Genomic DNA, 22,529 nt, shown 5'->3' with positions numbered 1-22,529 from the left:
TTACTTGTAACCATATTGTCTCTTTATCAAAGTGTTTTCACTGAAAATATATATATGTTATATATATATATACATACACACTCACATATACATATGATAGCTGCCCTATAGTTAAGGTGAGTCAGACTCCCTTAGGAACCCCTCAAAGTTCTATCGTTAATATCCTTTGATTCAAGTAATGGCTTTGACAAGAATTTCGAAAGTGATTAAGAACTCACCCCACTCACTAGACTGCAAAGTTTCGTAAAGATCTGTTAAAAAATAAAAACGCTATTAAGAACACAAAAACATTTTTTTCTCCAAAAGTGTGGCCTTCTTCTCATTAATTTTCCCATAGACAAACAAGGTCAATTTTTGCAAAGGCACACAGTCCAAACCGCTGGACGGATTTGGACCAGATCCAAAACAACTTGGCACAAAGCATTGACTTGCGATCCATGCATGGTTTGGGCTTAATCCATGCAGTAGTTATTGGACTCAAATGGGAATGGGGAGCATTTCATTCCGGCGCCCACAAATGGACAATTGCCGGGTCCGGCAGGGCCGTAATGACCCGGTAATTGCCCATTCGTGGGTGCCAGAATTTTTAGAATGTTTGGCGGCAGCCTGCCGGTTTAAATAAAATCACTGGCCATGACATAGAGTTGCCTTCTCCCACCCATGCAGTGACAAGGACAGACCCTGCTTAGTTTCAAAGTGTGGAAGGGGCAAGCCTCTTCAGGCCATGTTGCCAGATAAAGGAGCCACTGTTATAAGACCACTGGCCCTTTCCTTGCTTTGAAGCTAAGCAGGGTCAGTCCCACTTTGAAGCTAAATCAGGTCAGTCCTGGTTATAGCATGGATGGATGACCAAATGGGTATCCGAATACATTTTTTTAAAACCATGCTACTGTTAGTCATTGTAGGCTTTGCACCATTTTTGCCTTTTGCTGAATTGCGTTCTGGTATTTGTAGTCTACCAGTCAATAATAAAAATTAAATATATATTTTTACAGCAACAGCAGGTTTTCCATCCTAGCAGTAACTGAGACAAATCCTGCTTAACTTCAAGTGAGGAAGGAGTCGGCTCCCTAAGGCCATCTTGCCTAATAAATGAGCCCATCTTACGAGACCACCTAAAGAAACATGGCGTTAGGGGGCTGGATCCTTCCTTGTTTTGAAACTAAGCATGGTTGGTCCTGGTTACTGCACAGATGGGAGACAGTCCACAGTCCTGAATATGCCATGTGTTTTCTTAGTTTAAAATATCTCATAACAAACGGCATCCACATTATTTTTTTTAAACAGTGCTACTTTCATACTTTGAAAGGTTTGCACTCAGATTCAATTATTTTGCCTTTTGCCGAATTGCATTCTGGTAGTTGCAGTCTAACAGTCAACTTGGGTGGAATAATGCCACAATTTATACACTCTTTGCCTAACATAACTATATAAGGATTTATATATTTGAGTGACACTATGGGCCTCATTACCCGGTAGGCGGTGAGCCATGCCGCTATTAGCGCCATGGCTCATGCCGGTAAAATACCGGCACAGCCTTGGCGGAAAGGGGATTTACCGCCCCATTCCAAGGTTGGAGGGGCGGTAAATCCCCTTTCCGCCATTGCCCTTCCCCATTCCCATTTCTGCCCCATAGGGCTCTATGGGAATGGGGAAGGCGCTAATTACGGCACTGCAATTTTGCGGTGCCGTAATTAGCTCCGAGGTCCCTTAGCGGGTTGGATTTTAACGCCTGCAAAAAGCAGGCGTTAAATCCCCCAACCCGCAAAGGGGCCTCGTTGTAAGGCAGTAGGGATTTACCGGTACCGGTATTTTACCGGTACCGGTAAATCCCTACCGCCATCCGTGTAATGAGGCCCTATGTGTACTTTTCAAGTTAGCTTTATAATGCAGAGTATTGTTGAAAGCCAGACATAGGGTGAGGAGGGGAAATTATGAGAAGGCAAGTAAGGCAAGAGAGTTTGCAAACCTGGAAACTGGTGCAGTTATTTCCCCCTGATTGTGGCCGCTTTTCAGGGCACCAGTAAAGGACGCATATGGGTGGACAGCGTAACTTTTTTTTAGAGGGCGGACACAACCCCTTGTGGATTTTTGAGGTTGGCAAGCTTGCTCAAGTATTTGGCCACCATGATTTTACTCAGGTTGTCATGTTCCCACGGCAGACACTTACCCACAAGACCACAAGCACTTGTTTCATATTGGAATTTTGTTTTCCATGGAATATTTCACCACAGATTGCTTGGATTAAAAGGTGAGCACCTTGTATACTTTGCCAGCATATCGATTGGAGGATTTCCTCTCTCAAGTTATTTTACTGGTGTTCAATACTTTTTTAAAACTCCAATGTTATTTTGTCTTGCACACTTTCGGCTAAGGAGTAGGTCTATTGGATTACATTAATATATTTCACTTTAAGATAAATGTTCGCTTACTGTGTGTATATTGATGGGTGCCAGCTTTTGATTTTTGCTATGGGGGGCAAAAGTACCTGGGCATGTGTCATTCCTGCAGCTCATTTTTTCCACTTTTACGTGCTACTTAATTGCGGTTAGTTGGAGTTGTGAAATGTATCACAACAGTCATGAAGAGACCAGCCATAAAACAAAGGGGCTTGTAGCACGATGCTTAACCAAAGTGTGTGATCCTCAGCAAACAATTTAATCTCACTGCGCATTGATTAAAATCATTGTGAGTTCTCAAAGCCTGCAATCCTTTATACATAATCAAAAAACAAAGTATATTTGTTTATACCTACAGGCGGTTTCTCATCCATTCAGTAACTGGGACTGACACTGCTTAGCTTCAAAGCATGGAAGGGGCCAGCGCCTTCAAGCCAAGCTGTCTAACACATAAGCTCACCTTTCAAGACCAGTTAGAGCAGCATGGCCTGAAGGAGCCGGCTCTTTTCTCGCTTTGAAACTAAGCAGTGCCAGTTACTGCCTGCATGGGAGACAGTCCACAGTCCCGAAGCCATGTGTTTTTCTAGTTTTAAATATCACAGAACACACAGCAACTGCATTATTTTTTTTTTAACTCTGTTACTGTCCGTCCCTGAAGGTTTTGCACTGAGAGACCATGTTATTGCCTTTTGCTGAATTGCATTCTGGTAGTTGTAGTCTCCCAGTCAAGCTGGATGGAATAATGCCACAATTGTACGCCTTTTGCCTAACATAGTTCTATAAGGATCCATGTATTTGAATGACACTATGGTATGTGTACTTTTTAAGTTATCTTTATAAAGCAGAGTATTGTTGAAAGCCAGACATGGGGATGAGGAGGGGAAATGATGAGAGGACAAGTAAGTCATGAGTATTTGCCCATGATATGGCAAGAGAGTTTGCAATCCTGGACACGGGTGCGGTTATTTTCCCCTAATTGTGACTGCTTTTCAGGGCACAAGTAAAGGACACATGTGGGTGGACAGTGTCACTTTTTTTTCAGAGTGCAGAGGCAACCCCTTGGGTTTTATTGAGGTTGGGAAGCTTGCCAAAGTATTTGGCTACCAGAATTTTACTCAGGTTGTCAAGTTCCAAGTGCAGACGCTTACCTACAAGCACGTTTTGCATAGTTTTATTTTTCTCCAGGGAATATTTCACCACAGATTGCCGGGTTTAAAAAGGGAGCACCTTTTATACTTTGCCAGCATATTTATTGGAGGATTTCCTCTATCAGGTTATTTTTCTGGAGTTCATTACTTTTTTTAAAGTTCAATGCTATTTTGTCTTGCGCACTTTCATTGCGAACTACATTTGTAGACTTCACTTTAAGATATATGTTCACTTACTGTGCGCATATTTGCTATGGGGGCAAAAGTACATGGGCATATGTTATTCTTGCAGCTGATCATTTTTTTCTCTTTTACGTGCTGTTTAAATGCAGTTAGTTGGGGTTGTGTGATGTATCACAACAGTCACGAAGAGACCAGCCATAAAACAAAGGGGCTTGTAGCAGGCTGCTTAACCAAAGTGTGTGATCTTCTGCAAACAATTTAATCTCACTGCGCATTGACTGAAAACCTTGTGAGTTCTCAAAGACTGCACGCTAAAGTCCATGCTAATAGTCTGGAAGTGTTCTAAAAATCTATGGAATGACAAAACCCTTGAAATTCAAGGAAAGCACTTTAATTGCAGGGACGTTAATGTGAGTACGTAATGCAACAAAACCCCTTCTGAAATTCAGCTGAAGCCACCTTCCACCTTAACTTCATGCCCTGTGTTACTCAGCCTATGACCACAATGACAATGATGATATCATAGGTCATATCAACTATGACATCACTAATTACATGTTGGGTGAGAACACTGATGGCATTACAACTCACATCACTGATGTCATAACTGGTGACAACAGTAACTGCATTGTATATAACTAATTACATCAATAATGGAATTAGACATAACATCATTTATAAGTTAGCTCATGAAAACTTTGATTACCTTAATAACAATTTAGGCCGTGGACTTGGTCATGACAAAGGCTGTGGTCACTGGCCAGCTGCAAAGGCCATAGCTAGTGGTTGGTTAGTATTCAGAAATAACAATGTGCACGGTTAAAAGCCATGCCTAGTAGCCCATCAGTGTTTTAAAATATACAGTGGGCAACGTTGAAAACTGTAGTCAGTGGCCATGGCTAAAGGCCATAGCTAGTGCCCATTAATGTGTTAGAATGTACAGTCAGCACAGCCTAAGGCTGTGACCACTGGCTAGTATTTTGTTGAAGACCATGGCTAGTGGTTGGTTAGTGTATATAATATACAGTGGGCACGGCTAAAGGCCATAGCTAGATGCTGCTTAGTGTTGTATAATAAAAAGAGGGCACGGCCAAAGGCCATCGCTTATAGCATTTCATTATTTTAAAATCTACAGTGGACATGGCCAAAAGATGTACAGACTGCTCAAGGTAAAAGTCCATGGCTAGTGACACATTTATATGTTAGAATATATAGTGGGCGTAGCCAATGATTGTGGCCCCTGGCTAGTATTGTGCTAAAGTCCATGGCTAGTGCCTGATCAGTATATATATTATACAGTGGACACAGTTGAAAGCTGTATTCACTGGTAAAGTCCAACATCTATGGTTGCTTGCCTGTTAGTTTTTTTAAATATTCAGTGCACATGGGTGAAGGTTGTGACCACAGTCCATAACTGAAGGGCATGAAAAGTACCCATTCATGTGTTAAAATATATTTGGCCATGCACACTGACCATGCTTAATGCCAGTTACTGTTGTAATGTAATTAGTGATGTCATCAGTGATCTGTGATGTCATCATTGTGGTCATAGGCTTTGCATCGGGGGGTGCGAAGTTAAGGTGGCTTTAGCTGAATTTCAGGGGTTTTGTTGCGTTAAATTCTCACCTTATCGTCCTGCAACTAAAGTTTTTTCCTTGAATTTCAAAGGTTTTGTTACAAAGTATTTCTCACCTATACAGCCCTGCAACTAAAGTTTGTTCCTTGAATATATTACACGGCCAGCGGAAACGGCAGTGTAGTTAGGGTTAATTTGCTAAACTCATAAAAATACCACTTTTACAGCGGCTTACAACTTCGCTCCTACTGGAGGAATCCTCACCAAACTTTGCAAGAAAAGTAGTATATGGCCAGCTCTGAATACTTTTGGCAAGTTTGGTGAGGTTTCGTGCAGCGGGGGCAAAGTTATAGGGGGGGTCCCAATTATTATTTTTTTCTCCATTAGAAGAATGGGGAAAAACTTTGTGCACGGCTAGAGGCCCAACGGCTGGACGGATTTTCACCAAATTTGCGGCAGGAGCGGGGGCTTGAGTCAGAAAGCGTGCGTTTGTGTGTTTGGTGGAAATCCAACCAGTACTTCGGTTGCAAAGAACTGAAATGTGCATCTAAAAAACTAGTGATATTTGGCTGACCCATTTCCCTGTTCGCTACTCGGACAGAAGTCTCATTGGCTTCCAATACGCTGTGCTGATGACGAACTTTGGACGCGGCCGGTGGTTGGCTGGAGAGAAGCGTGCTGTGCGTTAAAGCTTTGTAGAGTATGGTGTTGTAGTGTGTGTGCCAAGCTCCCAAGGCATTGCGTTCATGGCTGGGTCTCTTGTATGTAACAGTGTGCCAACTAAAAGTAGTCATATCTGCCTTCGCTCCGGCATCCCATTACCCTGTTGGCTGCGGGGCCAACATTTTGATTTCACTGCATTGTGCAGTAACTTGTTGTGCGTCAATAGTTGTCAATAACGCCGGCGTGTTGTATCCGAGGACACTGTGGCAGCTAAAGGGCCAGGAAAACATAGTTTGCAGTATCTGGTGGTGGGAAGAAGGGTTGGAAAGGGTGGGGGAGTGAGAAGTGCTTCATGTGATATATCTCATTAGAAGAAGACGGTGGTGTGCCAGCGGTCTCTGTGCATACTACGCCAATTTGCAGTTACCTCAGCAGGCAACAACCTTGTGTGGTGATTGCAGGCAGCCTTCGTTGTGGCATGACCGCCCAATGTCAATCTCTTTGTGTGATGAGTGGTGGCAGGCTGAATTGCAGAAGGGGAGTGCATTTCACATGACATGAACCTTTAAACAAAGTGTGTACTATGGTGTGTTGTGTGTGGTAAATCCGTAGCCACATCGATGCATGACTGGAGCCCTTGCGCAGAGAAATATGTCCACTGGTCGAAAAGCTATGTCCACTGGGTGCAAGTAGGTGCCACATTGTTCCTTTGTGTGTGTGATTTGGCGGCATTGCAGACATTGTTGTTTGCATGGGTGTGGTGATTGTTAGCACGTCGTACAGTTGTCGGTGTATGGGTGGAGATGCTGCAGTGAGCAGTCGTGCAGTGGTTCCACTGAGTGCACTATTGGAATAGTGTACATATAGACAAAGTTACAGTGTAACTGGTTCACATATGTGCCTGGGTAGTCTGCATAGCGCATCTTGCTAAGTATTGCAGTGCACTATGCAGTATTGCTTGTATGCACGTAGTAGAGTGTGGAGAGCAGGACCAATGTTGTGAAGATTGTGTTGTTTGGTTGGCATTATTACAATGGTTTCTGAATGGAAGTGGGTAGCGGTGCCAAACACTGTGGTATGTTTGTGCATTACAGTAACTGGAACATGTGTACCCTGCTTTAGGGTGCAGAGGTTGGGTAGACATGCTGGTGCCTATGTTGCCTTTCTGAATTTTGGCACATGCCTACATGTTCATCTGCATGGCTTTGTTATGTTGTGGTGGGTGTGGGCAAGGCCTAGACTGTTGGTGCATAGCCGAAGGCCGTAGGCCGTAGGCCATGCACCCAACAGCCTAGGCCTTCATCACAGCCAGCACAATATAATGCAGTCATAATGCAGTCATGCCCTGGTCACTCTGCATGCATGTCAGGTTGGTGACTTTTATGCAATGGTTGTGGAGGACATTGTAGACTTGATAGAGCAGCAGAAGTGAGCTGCTATGCGTACATAGCATACAGTGCACATAATTGCACCTGTTTCACAATAGGGAGCCACATGTCACCATTTGTGTTTGCTATGGTTACGCCCTTATAAGACCCTTGCTTTAGGAAGTGCTGTAAGATATTGCAGCATGAAAGGAAGTGCTCAGCAGCACACATGTGAAATATGGCCAATGTACACAGCCTCCTACATACCGTTCACCACATCTGCACCCAACAGCCTAGGCCTTCATCACAGCCACCACAACATAATGCAGCCATGCAGTTGTCACTCTGCATGCATTTGAAGTTGATGACTTTTACACAATGGTTGTGGAGGACATTGTAGACTTGGTAGACCAGCAGAAGTTAGCTGGTATGGGTACATTAGCATATGGTGTACATCATTGCCCCTGTTGCACAATAGGGAGTCACATGTCACCATGTGCATTTCCTATGGTTTGGTCTTTATAAGCCTCTTGCTTTAGGGAGTGCTTTAAAATATTGCAGCATGAAAGGACGTTCTCAGCAGCATACATGTACACTATGGCTAATGTACACGGCCTTATACATACCGTTCAGCACACCCAACGAAACGTTATGCAGCCATGCATGCAAATATGTGCCCAGGGTGAAAGCTGGCAGGCTCAATTGCAGATGGGGAGCGCAGTGCACATTACATGAGCGTTTAAACATAGTGTGTACTATGGTGTGTTTTCTGTGGTGAGGGCCTAGTGCCTTGCATGCATGGCTGGAGTAGAAAGGGAAAAGGGACTGTCCCTGCTTTACTGGGGTGTGGCACTCACTGTAGCTGGAAACGCGCACGTTCCACATCCTGCCCTTTTAAGGATGGTGGGCATGGAAATGGAACTGCAATTTACCCAATCAGGTGTCGAGGGTGTGGTTGACAACAAGCGGCGGTGATATCATTCCCCAAAAGTCGATGCAGTGAGGTTGGTAGAGATGGAGAGAGGCTGAGTGCTCATCGTGGGTGATACCTTTGTGCAAGATCTTCACAGGTATGCCGTGGAAAGAGGCTATGCTGCTAACTTTCATTTGGAAGGAGTGGAGACTTTTTGCGGCACAGTCTATGAGTGGGGTTTCGGTGCCATGGTTCTCCTTTGTACATGTGTGGCCTCTGTCGGTACTGTTGATGTAGTCGTTGTGCATTATGGAGGACTACAGTTTGGCTACATGTCGTGCTCACGCTTGCGCCGCCACCTCTAGAAGTTGATGACAGCAGTGATGCAGATTTTTCCCACTGCCAAGGTGATTTTCTCAGCCATTCTACCAAGAGGATCATGGGACCATGCCGGTGTAATTTGTCCACAGCCAGAGGTCGGGAGGCGTTTCATAAACAGAAGCATGTGTGACTTTATGTGCAGTGCTGGGATGTTCTGCACCGACCATGACAGCATTAACAAGATTTTCAGTGGTTTCAAGAAAATAGAATTTTATTTACCTCCATTGGCAATACTGTTTTGTTTGCCACTATGCACGAAGCATTGCAGAGAATCCTGTAGAAATATAAGAGAAGCATTCACCTTCAGTCGGTAAAAATGTCAGGAGGAGAAGCAAACAGAAACGCATCGAAAGAGATCAAAAATAATAATAATTGTATGCAAGCACATAGATACCAAAAACAGGACAAAAAAATGAAAACAAAGCAAAACACATCTTTTCCAACACAGTACTAAACACCCAACCCCCTCAGCATAAAACCTCTGTGGATTCTGCGGTAGTTTCATAATTACACGTGCCACATGCAGCTATTTGCAGGATGGGAGTCATGGAAATGGGACTGTGGAGACTAAGGCATTGCTCAATAAGGGTTGTGGTTGTGGTGTGTAAGCAAAAACTGTGGCAGAAGGTCCTTTTGTTCAAAGAAGTGCGGAAGCCTATGGTGGAAGTGTGCAAGGTAAGTGGTAGGCATCCTGTTGTGATGAATGCAATGTGGGTATGATATTATATGATGTCGAATTGTATGATATGCCATTTATAGTGCGCCTATACACTAGCTGTGGATGGTGCAACAAGGCAAGGGAGGGGGAACAGAGGGGAAACAGAAACAACCAACCCACTAGGCCAGTTGGCACTCAGATCGCCCATGGGCATGGGAAGGGGGAGGCAAAAGTGCAGTACATGGGAAGAAGAAAAAATGACACGTAGTGAAAATACGGCCCGGCGGTGGCGAGTGCAATGATAAGTGCAGACATCTGGAGGTGGTGGAACTGTTAGGGATACAGCAAACAGTCCCCAAGTAAGGGGTTTGCTAGAAAGGCAGTGCAGGGGTGCAACTGGTGGGCGGAGCTGGACCTGGGCCGACATCAGAGGGTGGCCAGGTAACCAGTGCAGAATCAGTTTCAGGCAGTTATTCTGCAGGGGAGAGGAGGGGAAAAAGCAGAGGCAAGGAGAAAGATTTTCAGTTGCTTCTAGAACCGGCAATGGTTTTCCTCAAATTTCAGGGAGGCAGGGAGGCTATTTCAGAGAAAGGTCCCACCCAAAGAAAGAGATCTACCACCAAGTGGTTGCTATCAGAAGCGAGTGACCCTAAGGGAGTTGGAGGCGATGAGGGAAGAGCTCGAGCACACACGTATTTATGACGTGGCAGTGGCAGGTATTGAAGCCCCAGGGCCCAGAATGCCTTGTGTGTTATGAAGAGGGTTTTCACCTTATTGCTCTCAGGTACTGGGAGCCAGTGCAGACATTTCAGTTCCAGAGAGATACAATCCCTGGGCTTGAGGCCAAGGACAAGCTGCACAGTCCTCTCCTGGATGAGTGGCAGAGGGTGTGGAAGGAGGCAAATTTCGACTGAGGCTGTTGCAATTGTGCAGCCTACAGAGAACCACAGCTGTGGAGACTGTAAGGTTTTCGGACCTTGCTTTATGTTGCTAAAATACATTCAGTGCTGGTTTTTGAAGCCAGTTTCACAATTTCTGTAAGAAATGGGTTAGTGGTGAAGAAAATGTGTTCTATTGTCGGAAGGAAAGAAGAGAGTTCCTGTTGCGATATAACAATGGGTGATATGGGTAAATGTTGCAAGCATATGCAATTGACGTGTCACTTCATGGCAGTGGACCGGAGAAAAAAAAATCTCATTTTTAACAAACGTAATGGACGCTCAGTGGCACATACCATGCGCACAGGTACTTATAACTGAGTTTTACACATTTTGCAGAAATAATATTCATACCTCCAGTTTGTGGTGATGGGTGCTCACGTGGATGAATGGTGATGCACACATTTTTCATTATTTTACTGAACTTTCTACTGGACGTGCTTTACAGTGACACGCCACTTGGAGGCTTAGGGGGTAATACATAGAATTCGGCACACAAGTGGCGCACGTGGCTGGTGCACAGAGTGCGCGTGCGGCAGTCTGCGCCAGCCTCGTGCGCCAAAACCCATTTAGGCGCACAGCGTATTCATGGATTTATACATCCATAAGCAGCTGTGGCGCAGAGTGGTGCAGCGACCCTGCAGCAGTGCCAGTTATGCCCCCATCCCCGCCGTATGCGCCAAAAACATCGCACAAATCCAGTACGTGGTGCAAAGGCCAGTGGACCAGCATACAGCCCCCAACCACGAAAATGAGTCTAAAACTCCCCGCGCACCCCTCAGAATACACATATCCCACTCGCGCAAGGCCAATTGCATGTAAAACTCCCTGTGCACCCCTCGAATACATGTACCCTGCTCGCGCCAGGCCTATCGCATGTGAAACTCCACGCGCACCCCCCGGAATACACGTACCCCGCTCGCGCCAGGCCAATGGCATGTAAAACTCCACACGCACCCCTCAGAATACACATACCCCGCTCGCGCCAGGCCTATCGCATGTGAAACTCCACGCGCACCCCAAGAATACACGTACCCCGCTTGCGCCAGGCCTATCACGTGTAAAACTCCACATGCACCCCTCCGAATACAAGTACCCCGCTCGCGCCAGGCCTATCGCATGTGAAACTTCATGCGCACCCCCGGAATACACGTACCCCGTTCGTGCCAGGCCTATCGTGTGTAAAACTTCATACGCACACCTCGGAATACACGTACCCTGCTCGCACCAGGCCTATCGCGTGTAAAACTTCACACGCACCCCTCAGAATACACGTACCCCACTCGCGCCAGCGATAACACGTGGAAAAACTCCCCCTGTGGAGTGGGCTGCCTGTGGAGCATGCCCTGGGTGGATGGGCTGGCTGCAGGGTATGGACTAGGGTGATGGGCTTCCTGCGGGGCATGCCCACGGTGGATGGGCTGCCTGCGGGGTATGGACTGGGGTGATGGGCTGCCTGCGGGGCATGCCCAGGGGTGATGGGCTGCCTGTGGGGTATCGACTGGGGTGATGGGCTTCCTGCGGGGCATGCCCACAGGCAGCCAACACCATAATGGACCACCCCACACCCCTGGGCATGCCCCGCAGGCAGCCCATCACCCCTGGGCATACCCCGCAGGCAGCCTATCACCCCTGGGCATGCCCCAGAGGCAGGCCCACATGGCCACATGGCACTATGCACTTGGGAGCCCCGACACATGTCCCCAACCTCACCCCCATTGACAGGCACCCGACAAATGTCCAACACCCACCCACCAGTAACGGGCACCTGCCGGCAGGCTCTGACTCATGTTCCCCACCCCACCCCCCATTGACGGGCACCTGGCAGCAGGCCCCGACTCATGTCCCCCACCCCACACACCAGTGACGGGCACCTGCCAGCAGGCCCCGACTCATGTTCCCCACCCCACCCCCATTGAAGGGCACCTGCCAGCAGGCCCCGACGCATGTTCCCCAGATGACCACCCACCAGTGACGGGCACCTGCCAGCAGGCCCCGACTAAATGTGCCCCACCCACCCACCAGTGACGGGCACCTGCCAGCAGGCCCCGACACATGGCCCACCAAACAACATGTCATAACAAAACAGACCCATGGCCCTAATGCCAACCCAAATCCCCCCTGACACCCAGTACAAGCACGCAACCATCCACTGCACCCACTCCCAAATTAGCCATGCCATGAGATTCTCAAAAGAACCAGCATGGCCATGTTTGAGTATACAACAGAGCCACACAGTGGCAACACATGACTGAGGCAATGCTCATAGAGACACGCACAAAACCAATGACAGTACACCACACCAATAATGAAGGAATATGAAATGTATTGAAAAAGGTAATGAAATAACAAAATGAAAAATCAAATGTGCAAATTAAGAAATAATGAAAGGAAAAAAATGAAAAGAAAGAATTGTAATGTAAAAACAAAAATCCACAACAGGAAACTAGAAAAGTGGTCCATTGCCATTGTCCATATAACGTACATTATAAAAAAATAAAAACCATTGATCCATGGGAAGTCCAAATAACGAAAGTATGTACAAGTCTTGAAATATTTACAATGCAAGTCCAAAGGGTCCATGATCCCAAAAGAAAAGGAAACCTACCAAAAAACCTATTAAAAAAAACAATATACATAAAGTGGAGCAATGTCCATGAACTCCAAAAAAAAATATTAAACAAAGGAAACCTAACCCTAATGAACTATGTACAAAGGCGGCGGGCAAGTCCTACGGCTCACTCTTCGATGTTCCGGGCCATGGCATCATCAAACTCCTCTTCAACGTCCCAGAGGCGGGCCTCTCCCCTGGCCTCGAGGTCTCGCAGGGATGCAGCCATGGCCTCCTCCAACTCCCTGCGAGTTGCCTCGAGGCACTCAGCCACCTCAATGCCCTGCGTATGGAGTTCTCTGCCCTGACCATAGTGAGCTGTGCCTCCTCCGCCCGCCCCGCTCCGCATCTATATGCTGGCCCAACGGCTGCCACATGGAAGACACTCCCAATCCAGGGTCCTCCTGCCCTACGGCCGATGCCTGCCCGTGATGTTGATGGGCCCGAGCCATCATTGCTCCCACCTTGAGCCTGCTGCTGCCGTGCATGCGCCCTGCCTGTCGATGCTTGCAAGTCCTCCTCTTGCTGTCGTCCAGTTGGTGGGGTGGCCACCCCTGCTGGACCTCCGAGGGGCAGCTCCACAGGGTGCCCAGGTGATACTTGGGCAGGAAGATGACACATTACATGAGCGTTTAAACATAGCGTGTACTATGGTGTGTTTTCTGTGGTGAGGGCCTAGTGCCTTGCATGCATGGCTGGAGTAGAAAGGGAAAAGGGACTGTCCCTGCTTTACTGGGGTGTGGCACTCACTGTAGCTGGAAACGCGCACGTTCCACATCCTGCCCTTTTAAGGATGGTGGGCATGCAAATGGAACTGCAATTTACCCAATCAGGTGTCGAGGGTGTGGTTGACAACAAGCGGCGGTGATATCATTCCCCAAAAGTCGATGCAGTGAGGTTGGTAGAGATGGAGAGAGGCTGAGTGCTCATCGTGGGTGATACCTTTGTGCAAGATCTTCACAGGTATGCCGTGGAAAGAGGCTATGCTGCTAACTTTCATTTGGAAGGAGTGGAGACTTTTTGCGGCACAGTCTATGAGTGGGGTTTCGGTGCCATGGTTCTCCTTTGTACATGTGTGGCCTCTGTCGGTACTGTTGATGTAGTCGTTGTGCATTATGGAGGACTACAGTTTGGCTACATGTCGTGCTCACGCTTGCGCCGCCACCTCTAGAAGTTGATGACAGCAGTGATGCAGATTTTTCCCACTGCCAAGGTGATTTTCTCAGCCATTCTACCAAGAGGATCATGGGACCATGCCGGTGTAATTTGTCCACAGCCAGAGGTCGGGAGGCGTTTCATAAACAGAAGCATGTGTGACTTTATGTGCAGTGCTGGGATGTTCTGCACCGACCATGACAGCATTAACAAGATTTTCAGTGGTTTCAAGAAAATAGAATTTTATTTACCTCCATTGGCAATACTGTTTTGTTTGCCACTATGCACGAAGCATTGCAGAGAATCCTGTAGAAATATAAGAGAAGCATTCACCTTCAGTCGGTAAAAATGTCAGGAGGAGAAGCAAACAGAAACGCATCGAAAGAGATCAAAAATAATAATAATTGTATGCAAGCACATAGATACCAAAAACAGGACAAAAAAATGAAAACAAAGCAAAACACATCTTTTCCAACACAGTACTAAACACCCAACCCCCTCAGCATAAAACCTCTGTGGATTCTGCGGTAGTTTCATAATTACACGTGCCACATGCAGCTATTTGCAGGATGGGAGTCATGGAAATGGGACTGTGGAGACTAAGGCATTGCTCAATAAGGGTTGTGGTTGTGGTGTGTAAGCAAAAACTGTGGCAGAAGGTCCTTTTGTTCAAAGAAGTGCGGAAGCCTATGGTGGAAGTGTGCAAGGTAAGTGGTAGGCATCCTGTTGTGATGAATGCAATGTGGGTATGATATTATATGATGTCGAATTGTATGATATGCCATTTATAGTGCGCCTATACACTAGCTGTGGATGGTGCAACAAGGCAAGGGAGGGGGAACAGAGGGGAAACAGAAACAACCAACCCACTAGGCCAGTTGGCACTCAGATCGCCCATGGGCATGGGAAGGGGGAGGCAAAAGTGCAGTACATGGGAAGAAGAAAAAATGACACGTAGTGAAAATACGGCCCGGCGGTGGCGAGTGCAATGATAAGTGCAGACATCTGGAGGTGGTGGAACTGTTAGGGATACAGCAAACAGTCCCCAAGTAAGGGGTTTGCTAGAAAGGCAGTGCAGGGGTGCAACTGGTGGGCGGAGCTGGACCTGGGCCGACATCAGAGGGTGGCCAGGTAACCAGTGCAGAATCAGTTTCAGGCAGTTATTCTGCAGGGGAGAGGAGGGGAAAAAGCAGAGGCAAGGAGAAAGATTTTCAGTTGCTTCTAGAACCGGCAATGGTTTTCCTCAAATTTCAGGGAGGCAGGGAGGCTATTTCAGAGAAAGGTCCCACCCAAAGAAAGAGATCTACCACCAAGTGGTTGCTATCAGAAGCGAGTGACCCTAAGGGAGTTGGAGGCGATGAGGGAAGAGCTCGAGCACACACGTATTTATGACGTGGCAGTGGCAGGTATTGAAGCCCCAGGGCCCAGAATGCCTTGTGTGTTATGAAGAGGGTTTTCACCTTATTGCTCTCAGGTACTGGGAGCCAGTGCAGACATTTCAGTTCCAGAGAGATACAATCCCTGGGCTTGAGGCCAAGGACAAGCTGCACAGTCCTCTCCTGGATGAGTGGCAGAGGGTGTGGAAGGAGGCAAATTTCGACTGAGGCTGTTGCAATTGTGCAGCCTACAGAGAACCACAGCTGTGGAGACTGTAAGGTTTTCGGACCTTGCTTTATGTTGCTAAAATACATTCAGTGCTGGTTTTTGAAGCCAGTTTCACAATTTCTGTAAGAAATGGGTTAGTGGTGAAGAAAATGTGTTCTATTGTCGGAAGGAAAGAAGAGAGTTCCTGTTGCGATATAACAATGGGTGATATGGGTAAATGTTGCAAGCATATGCAATTGACGTGTCACTTCATGGCAGTGGACCGGAGAAAAAAAAATCTCATTTTTAACAAACGTAATGGACGCTCAGTGGCACATACCATGCGCACAGGTACTTATAACTGAGTTTTACACATTTTGCAGAAATAATATTCATACCTCCAGTTTGTGGTGATGGGTGCTCACGTGGATGAATGGTGATGCACACATTTTTCATTATTTTACTGAACTTTCTACTGGACGTGCTTTACAGTGACACGCCACTTGGAGGCTTAGGGGGTAATACATAGAATTCGGCACACAAGTGGCGCACGTGGCTGGTGCACAGAGTGCGCGTGCGGCAGTCTGCGCCAGCCTCGTGCGCCAAAACCCATTTAGGCGCACAGCGTATTCATGGATTTATACATCCATAAGCAGCTGTGGCGCAGAGTGGTGCAGCGACCCTGCAGCAGTGCCAGTTATGCCCCCATCCCCGCCGTATGCGCCAAAAACATCGCACAAATCCAGTACGTGGTGCAAAGGCCAGTGGACCAGCATACAGCCCCCAACCACGAAAATGAGTCTAAAACTCCCCGCGCACCCCTCAGAATACACATATCCCACTCGCGCAAGGCCAATTGCATGTAAAACTCCCTGTGCACCCCTCGAATACATGTACCCTGCTCGCGCCAGGCCTATCGCATGTGAAACTCCACGCGCACCCCCCGGAATACACGTACCCCGCTCGCGCCAGGCCAATGGCATGTAAAACTCCACACGCACCCCTCAGAATACACATACCCCGCTCGCGCCAGGCCTATCGCATGTGAAACTCCACGCGCACCCCAAGAATACACGTACCCCGCTTGCGCCAGGCCTATCACGTGTAAAACTCCACATGCACCCCTCCGAATACAAGTACCCCGCTCGCGCCAGGCCTATCGCATGTGAAACTTCATGCGCACCCCCGGAATACACGTACCCCGTTCGTGCCAGGCCTATCGTGTGTAAAACTTCATACGCACACCTCGGAATACACGTACCCTGCTCGCACCAGGCCTATCGCGTGTAAAACTTCACACGCACCCCTCAGAATACACGTACCCCACTCGCGCCAGCGATAACACGTGGAAAAACTCCCCCTGTGGAGTGGGCTGCCTGTGGAGCATGCCCTGGGTGGATGGGCTGGCTGCAGGGTATGGACTAGGGTGATGGGCTTCCTGCGGGGCATGCCCACGGTGGATGGGCTGCCTGCGGGGTATGGACTGGGGTGATGGGCTGCCTGCGGGGCATGCCCAGGGGTGATGGGCTGCCTGTGGGGTATCGACTGGGGTGATGGGCTTCCTGCGGGGCATGCCCACAGGCAGCCAACACCATAATGGACCACCCCACACCCCTGGGCATGCCCCGCAGGCAGCCCATCACCCCTGGGCATACCCCGCAGGCAGCCTATCACCCCTGGGCATGCCCCAGAGGCAGGCCCACATGGCCACATGGCACTATGCACTTGGGAGCCCCGACACATGTCCCCAACCTCACCCCCATTGACAGGCACCCGACAAATGTCCAACACCCACCCACCAGTAACGGGCACCTGCCGGCAGGCTCTGACTCATGTTCCCCACCCCACCCCCCATTGACGGGCACCTGGCAGCAGGCCCCGACTCATGTCCCCCACCCCACACACCAGTGACGGGCACCTGCCAGCAGGCCCCGACTCATGTTCCCCACCCCACCCCCATTGAAGGGCACCTGCCAGCAGGCCCCGACGCATGTTCCCCAGATGACCACCCACCAGTGACGGGCACCTGCCAGCAGGCCCCGACTAAATGTGCCCCACCCACCCACCAGTGACGGGCACCTGCCAGCAGGCCCCGACACATGGCCCACCAAACAACATGTCATAACAAAACAGACCCATGGCCCTAATGCCAACCCAAATCCCCCCTGACACCCAGTACAAGCACGCAACCATCCACTGCACCCACTCCCAAATTAGCCATGCCATGAGATTCTCAAAAGAACCAGCATGGCCATGTTTGAGTATACAACAGAGCCACACAGTGGCAACACATGACTGAGGCAATGCTCATAGAGACACGCACAAAACCAATGACAGTACACCACACCAATAATGAAGGAATATGAAATGTATTGAAAAAGGTAATGAAATAACAAAATGAAAAATCAAATGTGCAAATTAAGAAATAATGAAAGGAAAAAAATGAAAAGAAAGAATTGTAATGTAAAAACAAAAATCCACAACAGGAAACTAGAAAAGTGGTCCATTGCCATTGTCCATATAACGTACATTATAAAAAAATAAAAACCATTGATCCATGGGAAGTCCAAATAACGAAAGTATGTACAAGTCTTGAAATATTTACAATGCAAGTCCAAAGGGTCCATGATCCCAAAAGAAAAGGAAACCTACCAAAAAACCTATTAAAAAAAACAATATACATAAAGTGGAGCAATGTCCATGAACTCCAAAAAAAAATATTAAACAAAGGAAACCTAACCCTAATGAACTATGTACAAAGGCGGCGGGCAAGTCCTACGGCTCACTCTTCGATGTTCCGGGCCATGGCATCATCAAACTCCTCTTCAACGTCCCAGAGGCGGGCCTCTCCCCTGGCCTCGAGGTCTCGCAGGGATGCAGCCATGGCCTCCTCCAACTCCCTGCGAGTTGCCTCGAGGCACTCAGCCACCTCAATGCCCTGCGTATGGAGTTCTCTGCCCTGACCATAGTGAGCTGTGCCTCCTCCGCCCGCCCCGCTCCGCATCTATATGCTGGCCCAACGGCTGCCACATGGAAGACACTCCCAATCCAGGGTCCTCCTGCCCTACGGCCGATGCCTGCCCGTGATGTTGATGGGCCCGAGCCATCATTGCTCCCACCTTGAGCCTGCTGCTGCCGTGCATGCGCCCTGCCTGTCGATGCTTGCAAGTCCTCCTCTTGCTGTCGTCCAGTTGGTGGGGTGGCCACCCCTGCTGGACCTCCGAGGGGCAGCTCCACAGGGTGCCCAGGTGATACTTGGGCAGGAAGATGACACATTACATGAGCGTTTAAACATAGCGTGTACTATGGTGTGTTTTCTGTGGTGAGGGCCTAGTGCCTTGCATGCATGGCTGGAGTAGAAAGGGAAAAGGGACTGTCCCTGCTTTACTGGGGTGTGGCACTCACTGTAGCTGGAAACGCGCACGTTCCACATCCTGCCCTTTTAAGGATGGTGGGCATGCAAATGGAACTGCAATTTACCCAATCAGGTGTCGAGGGTGTGGTTGACAACAAGCGGCGGTGATATCATTCCCCAAAAGTCGATGCAGTGAGGTTGGTAGAGATGGAGAGAGGCTGAGTGCTCATCGTGGGTGATACCTTTGTGCAAGATCTTCACAGGTATGCCGTGGAAAGAGGCTATGCTGCTAACTTTCATTTGGAAGGAGTGGAGACTTTTTGCGGCACAGTCTATGAGTGGGGTTTCGGTGCCATGGTTCTCCTTTGTACATGTGTGGCCTCTGTCGGTACTGTTGATGTAGTCGTTGTGCATTATGGAGGACTACAGTTTGGCTACATGTCGTGCTCACGCTTGCGCCGCCACCTCTAGAAGTTGATGACAGCAGTGATGCAGATTTTTCCCACTGCCAAGGTGATTTTCTCAGCCATTCTACCAAGAGGATCATGGGACCATGCCGGTGTAATTTGTCCACAGCCAGAGGTCGGGAGGCGTTTCATAAACAGAAGCATGTGTGACTTTATGTGCAGTGCTGGGATGTTCTGCACCGACCATGACAGCATTAACAAGATTTTCAGTGGTTTCAAGAAAATAGAATTTTATTTACCTCCATTGGCAATACTGTTTTGTTTGCCACTATGCACGAAGCATTGCAGAGAATCCTGTAGAAATATAAGAGAAGCATTCACCTTCAGTCGGTAAAAATGTCAGGAGGAGAAGCAAACAGAAACGCATCGAAAGAGATCAAAAATAATAATAATTGTATGCAAGCACATAGATACCAAAAACAGGACAAAAAAATGAAAACAAAGCAAAACACATCTTTTCCAACACAGTACTAAACACCCAACCCCCTCAGCATAAAACCTCTGTGGATTCTGCGGTAGTTTCATAATTACACGTGCCACATGCAGCTATTTGCAGGATGGGAGTCATGGAAATGGGACTGTGGAGACTAAGGCATTGCTCAATAAGGGTTGTGGTTGTGGTGTGTAAGCAAAAACTGTGGCAGAAGGTCCTTTTGTTCAAAGAAGTGCGGAAGCCTATGGTGGAAGTGTGCAAGGTAAGTGGTAGGCATCCTGTTGTGATGAATGCAATGTGGGTATGATATTATATGATGTCGAATTGTATGATATGCCATTTATAGTGCGCCTATACACTAGCTGTGGATGGTGCAACAAGGCAAGGGAGGGGGAACAGAGGGGAAACAGAAACAACCAACCCACTAGGCCAGTTGGCACTCAGATCGCCCATGGGCATGGGAAGGGGGAGGCAAAAGTGCAGTACATGGGAAGAAGAAAAAATGACACGTAGTGAAAATACGGCCCGGCGGTGGCGAGTGCAATGATAAGTGCAGACATCTGGAGGTGGTGGAACTGTTAGGGATACAGCAAACAGTCCCCAAGTAAGGGGTTTGCTAGAAAGGCAGTGCAGGGGTGCAACTGGTGGGCGGAGCTGGACCTGGGCCGACATCAGAGGGTGGCCAGGTAACCAGTGCAGAATCAGTTTCAGGCAGTTATTCTGCAGGGGAGAGGAGGGGAAAAAGCAGAGGCAAGGAGAAAGATTTTCAGTTGCTTCTAGAACCGGCAATGGTTTTCCTCAAATTTCAGGGAGGCAGGGAGGCTATTTCAGAGAAAGGTCCCACCCAAAGAAAGAGATCTACCACCAAGTGGTTGCTATCAGAAGCGAGTGACCCTAAGGGAGTTGGAGGCGATGAGGGAAGAGCTCGAGCACACACGTATTTATGACGTGGCAGTGGCAGGTATTGAAGCCCCAGGGCCCAGAATGCCTTGTGTGTTATGAAGAGGGTTTTCACCTTATTGCTCTCAGGTACTGGGAGCCAGTGCAGACATTTCAGTTCCAGAGAGATACAATCCCTGGGCTTGAGGCCAAGGACAAGCTGCACAGTCCTCTCCTGGATGAGTGGCAGAGGGTGTGGAAGGAGGCAAATTTCGACTGAGGCTGTTGCAATTGTGCAGCCTACAGAGAACCACAGCTGTGGAGACTGTAAGGTTTTCGGACCTTGCTTTATGTTGCTAAAATACATTCAGTGCTGGTTTTTGAAGCCACAGTTTCACAATTTCTGTAAGAAATGGGTTAGTGGTGAAGAAAATGTGTTCTATTGTCGGAAGGAAAGAAGAGAGTTCCTGTTGCGATATAACAATGGGTGATATGGGTAAATGTAAATGTTGCAAGCATATGCAATTGACGTGTCACTTCATGGCAGTGGACCGGAGAAAAAAAAATCTCATTTTTAACAAACGTAATGGACGCTCAGTGGCACATACCATGCGCACAGGTACTTATAACTGAGTTTTACACATTTTGCAGAAATAATATTCATACCTCCAGTTTGTGGTGATGGGTGCTCACGTGGATGAATGGTGATGCACACATTTTTCATTATTTTACTGAACTTTCTACTGGACGTGCTTTACAGTGACACGCCACTTGGAGGCTTAGGGGGTAATACATAGAATTCGGCACACAAGTGGCGCACGTGGCTGGTGCACAGAGTGCGCGTGCGGCAGTCTGCGCCAGCCTCGTGCGCCAAAACCCATTTAGGCGCACAGCGTATTCATGGATTTATACATCCATAAGCAGCTGTGGCGCAGAGTGGTGCAGCGACCCTGCAGCAGTGCCAGTTATGCCCCCATCCCCGCCGTATGCGCCAAAAACATCGCACAAATCCAGTACGTGGTGCAAAGGCCAGTGGACCAGCATACAGCCCCCAACCACGAAAATGAGTCTAAAACTCCCCGCGCACCCCTCAGAATACACATATCCCACTCGCGCAAGGCCAATTGCATGTAAAACTCCCTGTGCACCCCTCGAATACATGTACCCTGCTCGCGCCAGGCCTATCGCATGTGAAACTCCACGCGCACCCCCCGGAATACACGTACCCCGCTCGCGCCAGGCCAATGGCATGTAAAACTCCACACGCACCCCTCAGAATACACATACCCCGCTCGCGCCAGGCCTATCGCATGTGAAACTCCACGCGCACCCCAAGAATACACGTACCCCGCTTGCGCCAGGCCTATCACGTGTAAAACTCCACATGCACCCCTCCGAATACAAGTACCCCGCTCGCGCCAGGCCTATCGCATGTGAAACTTCATGCGCACCCCCGGAATACACGTACCCCGTTCGTGCCAGGCCTATCGTGTGTAAAACTTCATACGCACACCTCGGAATACACGTACCCTGCTCGCACCAGGCCTATCGCGTGTAAAACTTCACACGCACCCCTCAGAATACACGTACCCCACTCGCGCCAGCGATAACACGTGGAAAAACTCCCCCTGTGGAGTGGGCTGCCTGTGGAGCATGCCCTGGGTGGATGGGCTGGCTGCAGGGTATGGACTAGGGTGATGGGCTTCCTGCGGGGCATGCCCACGGTGGATGGGCTGCCTGCGGGGTATGGACTGGGGTGATGGGCTGCCTGCGGGGCATGCCCAGGGGTGATGGGCTGCCTGTGGGGTATCGACTGGGG

Source organism: Ambystoma mexicanum, chromosome 1p (genome assembly GCF_040938575.1).
Source record: "Ambystoma mexicanum isolate Mex_15411 chromosome 1p, UKY_AmexF1_1, whole genome shotgun sequence".
In the NCBI taxonomy this organism is placed as follows: Eukaryota; Metazoa; Chordata; class Amphibia; order Caudata; family Ambystomatidae; genus Ambystoma; species Ambystoma mexicanum.
This window is presented reverse-complemented; position numbering follows the sequence as displayed.